The sequence below is a fragment of the Oryctolagus cuniculus genome, chromosome 11 (assembly GCF_964237555.1).
Source record: "Oryctolagus cuniculus chromosome 11, mOryCun1.1, whole genome shotgun sequence".
In the NCBI taxonomy this organism is placed as follows: domain Eukaryota; kingdom Metazoa; phylum Chordata; class Mammalia; order Lagomorpha; family Leporidae; genus Oryctolagus; species Oryctolagus cuniculus.
The window spans coordinates 29,688,336-29,695,465 of record NC_091442.1 but is presented as its reverse complement, the minus strand read 5'-3'; the positions used below and the strand labels follow the sequence as shown (position 1 = coordinate 29,695,465).

Genomic DNA, 7,130 nt, shown 5'->3' with positions numbered 1-7,130 from the left:
CCCAAGCCCAAGGAGAGAAAGCAGAGCAGCCCGGCCTCAAACCAGCGCCAGTATGGTATGCCAGTGTCACAGGCAGTGGCTTCACCGGCTATACCAAAACACCGTCCCCCAAAATCGCCTTGTTTTAATTTGCACTTCCCTGATTGCTAGCAGAAATGGTCATGTTTTCATATGGAAAAGTATTTCAAGAGGTTCATGGAAAAGTGGAATGAAAAGATAAGCTTATGTTGGTACGAAAGTTTTTGAAATCCATGCTGTTTTTTTCTTTTGTTTGTTTTTAAAGATTTTACTTATTTATTTGAAAGGCAAAGTCACAGGGAATCAGAGGTAGAGAGAAAGAGAGAGAGAAGGAGAGAGAGAGAGATGGCCATAACGGCCTTAGCTGTGCCAATCCAAAGGCAGGAGCCAGGAGCTTCCTCCATCTCCCACATGGGTGCAGGGGCCCAAGGACTTGGACCATCCTCTACTGCTTTCCCAGGCCATAGCAGAGCTGGATTGGAAGTGGAGCAGCCAGGACTTGAACCAGTGCCCATATGGGATGCCGGCACTGCAAGCAGTAGCTTTTCCCATTATGCCACAGCACCTGCCCTGTTTTTTTCATAATATACAAGATCCCTCACATATATTTGTCATAGGTACTATATTTATGACTTCTTTTAACCTACAATAGTCTGGTAAGTCATTTTTTTAACCACTTCAGCGTACTTTTCTCCAGGTCTTACTGATAGTAAATGATGAAGGCAGAGTCTAAGCTCAAATTTTTGTGGCTGCAAAGCCATCCGGGGTAGGGGAGGCAGATTTGAGGCGAGGTGAACATTGGTTCACCTTAACAGGGCATTTGTTTTTTAAACTTTTTGTCTTGGTCATGGATGGAATCCTGTCTTCAAAGGAAATTTTATGTTTAGGTTTAAAAACCTGATGATGGTGATGGTGGCGGTGGTGGTGAAAATGAAGAAGATGATGGTGATGAAGAGGATGATCAGCATCAGAGCCAAGGTCCCAGGCTGCAGGGCTACCAGATGGTCCCAAAGAACATACTATCTTAAGTTCATTCATTCAAAAAATGCTCATTCAACAACTATGTTTTAGGCACTTGGGAAATAACCATGAACAAGACAAACTTTCAACCCTCTGTGGGACTTCTACCCACACAACCCCAGGGGCACCGTTCTCCCCGTGTTGTACATGGATAGCATCTTCTAGGGCTGTGCAACACAGCAGTGCTGACCCAGAGAGCTTCCACTATAGTGGAGGACAGATAAGAAAGGGGTAGAGAAATCTGTGTAGATTATCCTCTCGGGTGCTAAAACCGGGCTACGAAAGAAATACAGCATGGCAAGAGGTGTGGAAGAAGGGGCTCCCCACTCACGGCCAGCACAAGAAGGGGGAATACGTGAAGGCATATGGAGAGTGTGCAGTGACGGTGAGGGTTCCTGGGAGTGCCAGCCCTGTTTTCTAGACACAAGCTCCCCTGAGCTCTCACAGCATTAAACTTGGCTGCATTAGAGTCACCCAGAGACCTTCACAGATACCGATCCCTGAGCCTTGACCTAGAGATCTTGGTGTAATTGATCTAGAGTGTCAACTGGGCTTCGAGAGTTCTTAAAATCTCCCTCGGGTCGGCGCTGCGGCTCACTAGGCTAATCCTCCGCCTTGCGGCACCGGCACACCGGGTTCTAGTCCTGGTCGGGGCGCCGGATTCTGTCCCGGTTGCCCCTCTTCCAGGCCAGATCTCTGCTGTGGCCAGGGAGTGCAGTGGAGGATGGCCCAAGTCCTTGGGCCCTGCACCCCATGGGAGACCAGGAGAAGCACCTGGCTCCTGCCATTGGATCAGCGCGGTGCGCCAGCCGCAGTGCGCGCCGGCCGCGGCGGCCATTGGAGGGTGAACCAACGGCAAAGGAAGACCTTTCTCTCTGTCTCTCTCTCTCACTGTCCACTCTGCCTGTCAAAACCAAACCAAACCAAACCAAAACAAACAAACAAAAAAAACCCTCCCTCTCTTATCCTCTAAAGATCTTGGAGTCAGAGAAGAGGGGCTGGAGTCAGGCTCATCTTTGACAAGGGAGTTCCCTCAGGCTTTCCCACTTGTCACCTCCAAATGCAAGCAGAATCACAGGAGGGTTTGCAGACAGACTGAAACGCAGCTGCTGTGACACCTGGTTTTGGGGTGACCAACTTGCCTAGGTCACTAGTCGTTTGACAAGCTGCAAGACTGAGCAAAAGTCTCCAAAATCTCTGTTTTCAGGTAACAAATTCCCCTCTCACTGCTGTTAACGACATCTCCGCCATCTGCTTACATATAGGATTGATATGTCTTTCTCCTCTATGTTGTGACACTGGCTTTTTCCGAATCAGAGAATATTAGAGTTGGCACAGTCACATCTTCTTTGAGATCATATTATAGTTCTGTTATTTATCAGATGTATGTATAGTCTTTCTTTTAAAAATTTTTTTAAAAGAGAGAGAGAGAGAAACAGCATGTACTCCCATCCATGAGTTTCCTCCCCAAATGCCCACAATGTACATGGCTGGGCTGGGAGCCAGGAGCTGGTAGCTCAATTCAAGTCTCTCATGTAGCAGGAAGCCAACTACTTGAGCCATCATTACTGCCTCCCAAGGTCTTTTTTTTATTTGACAGGCAGAGTTAGACAGTGAGAGAGAGATACAGGGAGAAAGGTCTTCCTTCCGTTGGTTCAACCCCCAAATGGTCACTACGGCCAGAGCTATGCAGATGCGAAGCCAAGAGCCAGGTGCTTCCTCCCAGTCTCCCAAGTGGGTGCAGGGGCCCAAGCACTTGGGCCATCCTCCTCTGGAGGGTCTTCTTTAGTAGCAAGCTGGAGTCAAGAGCTTGAGCTGGGCATCAAACCCAGATGCTAGGCTAAAAACCACATCTAGGTTTGTGGTCATGAGAAGGTACTGAACTCCTCTGTCCTCAAATGGGAATACTATTGTCTACTTGGAATCATAGCCACCAGGGAGGGTTAAACATGGGGTTAAATGTAAAGCATGTAGCAGAGTGCCTGGGACACAGGAGTCACAAACTCACCCTCCTTCTTCATACTGACCCTAGAACAACTATTGAGAGTTATGCATAGAATTCTCCAAACTTCCTGATGAGAAAAACCTATGATTGCTAGATCGCCTCAGTTTCTAAACCTACTCAAAACCTTCCAGCCCACAGACCGAGGCCATGTCATTCTACTCAGATTTACCTCCGGTTTACCCAGAGCTGGCTAGGTCCCGACAACTGTGATCAGTAGGGCCATGAAGTATGAGTGTGGCTGCTCCCACAGCAATTGTAAAGGAGGGATTTTTCAGCTCCCATAAGAGAAACTGAAAGATTGACTATATTTATCATGAATTTTTTTCATTGATCCTAGAAAACAAATAGCTCTCTTCTCCACTGGATGACTTGAGTTTTTGTTAATGACTTTGTCAGACATTTTCCAAAGATGGCCATTACGTTATATCCCATCCCACACGTTCACCTTACAATGTGACTTTGACAGTCCTATAGTCCTCCCTTTAAGTGGTAGAGACCCATGCTCCACCACCTGAGCCCAGGTGGACTTTTTGAACCACCCAATCAGTAAAGAGTGGCAGAAGTAAAGCTTTGGTTTCTGAGCGTTCATCATAAAATTTTAAAAATTCCATGCACTTTTGCTGTGTCCTCTTAGGGTGCTTAACACTTAAAACTTCACCACCATTCTTTGAGAAAGTCCAAGGGAACCAGGGAGAGGACATATGTAGGTGTTTGTTTGATTGACAGGTAAGATCAACAACAGTCAATATCAACTGTCAGGTGTGTGAGTAACTGAAGCAAATCTTCAGATGATGACAGCTCCAAGATGTCAAGTCACCCCAACCTGCAAGCCATTCCATCCGATGTCATGTGGGACAGAGACAAACCAGCCTCACTGAGCCCTACCCACGTTACAGTTTCACAAACAAAATAAATGATTATTGTCATTGTAAGACACTAAGTTTTCTGGTGGTTTATTGCTCAACAACAGATAATGGATACAATGATCATACTGTTCTAAGGATGCTTGATTATCTCAGGAACACACTGCTGCCAGCTGAACAGGGTTCTGTAGGAAGGAAACAACACATTCCCTGAATGCCCATATATGTCTCAGGAGAGAAGTTGAAATTTGGAGTCAGAACTTTAGGGAGGAACAAATATTCACTCTTTTTCTTCTTCCCTATGGAAGGAGGGCACTTCGCTGCCCCACTTTGTCTTCGGACTATAGACCAATGGTATATGGTGGGAATGACAGTGTACCAGTTCTGAGCTTAGGCGGTAAGCAACATGGCAAATTGCCCCTCTTCTTGAGAACCTGCCATCCATGGTGGGAAGAACATGACCTCATAGTCACTGCTTCTTCAGCCTCAGAACCAGAATGATGACACATACCAGACCTTGGCCAGATCTGAAGTCCAATGCCAACCAGGTTCAGCGAAGCCCAGGCCACCCACAGGCAATCCAGAGCCAAGACACACACCTGTGAGTGGGAAGTGTTTCTTGCTGTGAGCACAAAGATCTCGGGGTTGTTTCTATAGCAGTGAGTGACTAATTCAGGAAGCAGACAGAGCGGATCCATCTCAAGAGAATTCCACAAGTACAGCTCAAGTCCAACAATGAAATGGAACTACTCTGAGTCCTGGTTTTCCTATATAGTGGGCACTTGTGTAACCTTTGGAACTTCACCTAACATCTTTGAGTTTCCCTTTTCTCATAGGCTGTTGTAAGGATTTAGTGAGATGATGTTTGCAAACTAAATCCCAGTACGGGGTAGGCAAAGCTGAAATATTTGTTCTCTCTTCTTCCTCACCTTGATTCCCATTCCTGTTGGGATTCAACAGGTCTAACAGTCTACAGAAGGCTTTCCCATGGACGCAGTTTCAAGGTGGCATCCAGTAAATCCTAGACGTGTGATGGAATCCAAGGATTCCCCAAATCAAGTGGACTCTGGGGAGATCCCTGCCTTTTCTGGAAATTATCTTGTTTTGATCTGTGGGGGTTCTGTTTATTTCCCTTTGGCTTAGCATTTTTTTTTCATGTTTCTGGCTATCTGAGCCATACTGAGGGGACAAAGATGAAGTAGAGTTTCATTCCCAAGTGGGCCAGGCTGTGACAGAGGAGCATCGTAGCCCTGAGGGTAGCCAGTTGAGGGTATGAGGGCCGCCAAGGGGACAAACAGAAACACAGCTTTCCCATCAGAAAATATTCCTCACATTGTACACGACATGCATATCCATCATCTATCTATCTATCTATTGTCTATCCAGCTACCTATCTATCTAATATATAAATATATAGTATTGGTCCAGATCCAACCTGAGGGGCTTTGGCATTGTGATACACTAGGTGAACCTATGTCCTGTGATGCCACTAACCCATAGCCAATGCCAACTTGAGTCCCAGCTGCTCTATTTCTGATCCTGCTAATGCTCCTGGGAGGGCAGCAGAAGATGGTTCAACTCTCTGGGTCCTTGCCAACCGCATGGGAAACCCATAAGGAATTTCTCATTTATATAATTCCTTTAACACTTAATCCTATCTATATGATCAATTTAACACTTAATATGATCACTTTAACACTTAGGATGGCATTATTATCACCCAGCTTAATGGGATTAGGAGTCCCATGGCAAGTTTTTTTGTTTGTTTGTGTGTGGTTTTTGTTTGTTTGTTTGTTTGTTTTTTGGACAGGCAGAGTGGACAGTGAGAGAGACAGAGAGAAAGGTTTTCCTTTTCTGTTGGTTCAACCCCCAGTGGCTGCTGTGGCTGGTGCACCGCGTTGATCTGAAGCCAGGAGCCAGGTGCTTCTCCTGGTCTCCCATGCGGGTGCAGGGCCCAAGGACTTGGGGCCATCCTCCACTGCCTTCCCAGGCCACAGCAGAGAGCTGGACTAGAAGAGGAGCAACCGGGACAGAACCGGCGCCCCGACCAGGAATAGAACCCAGTGTGCCAGCGCCGCAGGCAGAGGATTAGCCTATTGAGCCACAGCGCCAGGCCCCCATGGCAAGTTTTTATCTGCACCCTTAGAATTAAATCCGTAGAAATGTATGCATAACTATACAGCTTCATTGCTTCTCAAAGTTACATTGCTTCTCAAAGTGTCAATTTCACTTCTATAGGTTTCCTTTTAGGTGCTCTGTTAGTTATCATAGATCAGGGAGAATATATGGTATTTGTCCCTTTGGGACTGGCTTATTTTACTAAGTATGATGTTTTCCAGATGCATCCATTTTGTCGCAAATGACTGGATTTCATTTTTTTAAATCACTGTGTAGTAGTCCATAGAGTACATATCCCATAATTTCTTTATTCAGACTTCAGATGATAGTCTGAAGTTAGGTTGATTCCATGTCTTAGCTATTGTAAGTTGTGAGCTGCAATAAACATGAGGGCTCAGATAACTCCTTTATTTGCTGATTTCATTTTCCTTGGGTAAATTCTCAGGAGTGGGATGGCTGGGTGGTGTAGTAGGACTTTATTCAGATGCCTGAGATATCTCCAAACTGTCTTCCAAAGTGATTTTACCAGTTTACATTCCCACCAACAGTGGATTAAGTTTATCTTTTAATTCCACTTTTCCACAAATCGTTTGAAATACTCTGATAATTATCTACTTTTTATATACAAAAGCAAAATCAAGCTATAAATATTCTTTTGTAACTTAACTTATTTAATGAATATGTAATGGGTCTTTTTTCACATCAGTTTGTAGAGATCTACCTTGTTGTTTGTAGGCTATGGCATAGCATCTATTTATGTGGATTAGATATTTAGAGTGCTTATCACTATTGCAAATAAGATTGTGTGCAAGTGCATGCACATGCCCTCATTTCTTTATTCCCTTTCTTGTGTACAGAAATCCTCTACTGACCCTCAGACAGCTCCTTCTGGAACTCAGAAGGGTTCGCCTTTACAGGCTCTGGGACTAGGACAGGAAGTAAGATGTGTGAATGTTTCCTCATTGGGATACCCTCATTTCTGAGCTTGTGACCAACTTCAGTAAGTCATATTCATACAGGTAAAATGTCATTTACAATTTTTACATTTTAATGACTCTAAACAAACTATCCCCCTGCACGTTTGTACTAATCTACATGTACAGTAT

The 7,130-nt window shown here is 45.0% G+C and overlaps 1 long non-coding RNA gene and 1 other non-coding gene across 4 annotated transcripts in view; one reads left to right on the top strand and one right to left on the bottom strand.

Annotated features, from left to right (window-relative positions):
* Positions 1–4,389: 4,389 nt before the first annotated feature.
* The window catches only part of LOC103348223 (uncharacterized), a 51,139-nt gene continuing 48,398 nt past the window's right edge, over positions 4,390–7,130 (top strand). For all 3 annotated transcript variants that reach the window (XR_011379981.1, XR_007919377.2, XR_011379982.1), the window contains exons 1-2: positions 4,390–4,507; positions 6,882–7,043. This is a non-coding gene — a long non-coding RNA (uncharacterized lncRNA). The remainder of the gene's footprint in view (positions 4,508–6,881; positions 7,044–7,130) is intronic.
* On the bottom strand, positions 6,894–6,992 carry LOC127491211 (small nucleolar RNA SNORD22). Its single transcript, XR_007919801.1, has one exon. It is a non-coding gene; the product is annotated as a small nucleolar RNA SNORD22 (small nucleolar RNA).